The following is a 3145-nucleotide window of genomic DNA, read 5'->3' as shown; positions in this document are numbered from 1 at the left end:
CGAGGAGAAGAGGAAGGTGATCCACGACGAAGCGCAGAAGCTCCTTGTCGCAGGGCATATCAGAGAAATCCAGTACCCCGAGTGGCTAGCGAATGTGGTACTGATGCAGAAGGCAAGCGGCAAGTGGAGAATGTGCGTGGACTTCACTGACCTCAACAAGGCGTGCCCCAAGGATTCTTACCCCTTGCCCAGTATAGATGCTCTAGTCGATAGCGCATCGGGGGGAAAGCTGCTCAGCTTCTTGGACGCTTTCTCGGGGTACAACCAGATCAGGATGCACCCCATGGATGAGTGCAAGACTGCGTTTATGACGGAACGGTCTTGCTATTGCTACAAGGTCATGCCATTCGGGTTAAAGAATGCGGGGGCTACCTACCAGAGGCTCATGGATAGGGTGCTCTCGCCCATGCTGGGAAGGAACGTACACGCCTATGTAGATGACATGGTGGTTACGTCCCAAGAGAAGAAGCATCATGCAGCTGATCTGGAAGAGCTATTCACCACCATTGCCAAGTACAGGCTGAAGCTCAACCCTGAGAAATGCATTTTTTGTGTGGAGGCTGGGAAGTTCTTGGGTTTCCTCTTAACAGAGCGGGGAATCGAAGCTAACCCAGAGAAGTGCGCAGCAATCGTGGCAATGAGGAGCCCAACGACGGTAAAGGAAGTACAGCAGCTCACCGGTCGCTTGGCAGCCTTGTCCCGGTTTATGTCCGCTGGAGGGGAGAAAGGTCACCCATACTTCTAGTGTCTCAAGCGCAACAGCAGATTTCTCTGGACACAGGAGTGCGAGGAGGCCTTCATTAAGTTGAAGGGGTATCTGGCAAGCCCACCAGTCTTGCGAAAACCTCAGGTAGGCATCCCTCTTCGTCTATATTTTGCTGTGACGGAGAGAGCAGTCAGCTCAGTCCTGGTGCAAGAGCAGGACCAGGCCCAGAGGCCTGTTTACTTCGTGAGTAAAGTGTTGCAAGGCCCTGAAACGAGGTACCAAGCCCTCGAGAAGGCTGCTCTGGCGATGGTATTCTCAGCCAGAAGACTCAGGCATTATTTCCACAGCTTCACAGTGGTGGTGATGACTGACCTGCCTATCCAGAATGTATTGAAGAAACCTGATGTAGCAGGCAGGATGGTCAAATGGGCAGTGGAATTGTCAGAATTTGATATTCAGTACGAGCCCCGAGGACCGATCAAGGGGCAGGTGTTCGCGGACTTTGTAGTCGAGCTATCATCAGTCGCGACACCTGCAGAAGGGCTAGATTTCCGATGGGTGTTATTGGTGGATGGCTCCTCTAATCAGCAGGGAAGCGGCGCTGGAGTCATCCTGGAAGAACCAAACGGGGTACTGATCGAGCAGTCCCTCCGTTTTGCCTTCAAAGCTAGCAACAATCAGGCGGAGTATGAGGCCCTGATCGCAGGAATGTTGCTAGCAAGAGAAATGGGAGCAAGAAATCTGCTGGCCAAGAGCGATTCGTTACTGGTCACTGGGCAGGTTACGGGGGAGTTCCAAGCAAAGGATCTCCAGATGACAGCCTACCTGGAGTATGTGCAGCTCCTGAAGACGTCCTTCACTGAGTTTGAGTTAGTGCATGTGCCAAGAGAGCAAAATGCCCGAGCAGACCTGCTTGCCAAGCTGGCCAGCTCTGGCAAGGGGGGGAAGCAGAGGACTGTCATTCAGGAGACCCTGAAGGTGCCGCGCGCGTTCGTATCAGACAACCAGGTGCTTCATGTATACAAGTCAATGGAGCGCCTAACGATCAGTCATCGGTCGTTGACTCAAGAAACGCTAAGAGCACCGAGGGTGAGATCGCGACCCTCAAAGACCGATGAGTCGATGGAGGTCCATGTGGAGAAGGAACCCGACACCTGGATGACGCCATACCACCTATACTTAGAAGATGGTGTACTCCCGCTCGATCTGGCAGAGGCAAAAAGGATAAAGAGGAGTTCAAGTAAGTTCACTCTTATAGATGGAAACCTCTTTAGATTTGGATTTTCTCATCCTGTGCAGATCTGTGTGCACGGCGAGCAATGCACCAGACTCATGTCTGAGCTGCACGAGGGGGTGTGCGGAAGCCACGTAGGTGGTCGCGCTTTGGCAAGTAGAGTACTCCGCGCGGGGTATTACTGGCCAAAGCTGAAGGGAGATTGCATAAGGTTTGCTCAGCGATGCAAACAGTGTCAACTGCATGCAGACTGGCACAAGGCACCCCCCGAGGAGTTGAGGTCCATCCATAGCCCGTGACCATTCCATACATGGGGGATTGACATCCTAGGACCTTTTCCCCTGGCGACAAGGCAGATGAAATTCCTCATTGTGGCTATCGAATATTTCACCAAGTGGGTGGAGGCAGAGCCAGTTGCACACATCACCGCATAGAAAGTCAAACACTTCGTCTGGAAGAACATTGTCTGCCGCTTCGGAATACCCAAGAGGCTGGTTTCCGACAATGGCACCCAGTTCACAAGTCATCAGTTGAGGAAGATGTGTGAAGTGTTAAAGATACAACAGGTTTTCGCTTCAGTGGAGCACCCACAAACAAATGGGCAGGTGGAGTCAGCAAATCGAGTGCTGCTCAGGGGGCTGAAGCGAAGACTAGACAAGGCCAAAGGAGGCTGGGCAGAGGAGGTCCCCAGAATTGTATGGTCTTATCACACCACCCCACAGTCCAGCACCCATGAGACACCCTTCAGCCTTGTCTATGGGACAGACGCCATGATTCCTGTGGAAATACAGGAGAGCTCCCCCAGATTCTTGAACTTCGTTGCTGAAGAGTCCAATGAAGAGCGTAAGGTGAATCTGGATCTGCTAGACGAAGTGCGGGAAGAGGCCAGAGTCAGTGCCGAAGCTGTGAAGAGAAGAGTAGAGCGGAGGCACAACTCTAAAGTGAGGCCCAGGCGTTTCCAGGAAGGTGATCTGGTGATGAGAAAGGCGCATCAGAATGACATGAAGAACAAGTTATCCCCAAAGTGGACAGGCCCATACAGAGTGGTGGAGACATTAGAGAACGGAGCCTATCGCCTAGAGACTTTGGAAGGAGGAGCAATCCCAAGAACATGGAACGCCACCCATTTAAAATTTTATTTCAGTTAAAGTTGTACAGTAATAGGCGTTCTCGCGCTAAAAGATGCATGTTTGTATGTGGTGGAA

Source organism: Phaseolus vulgaris, chromosome 7 (assembly GCF_000499845.2).
Source record: "Phaseolus vulgaris cultivar G19833 chromosome 7, P. vulgaris v2.0, whole genome shotgun sequence".
Taxonomy (NCBI): domain Eukaryota; kingdom Viridiplantae; phylum Streptophyta; class Magnoliopsida; order Fabales; family Fabaceae; genus Phaseolus; species Phaseolus vulgaris.
Note: the sequence above shows the minus strand (reverse complement) of the source record.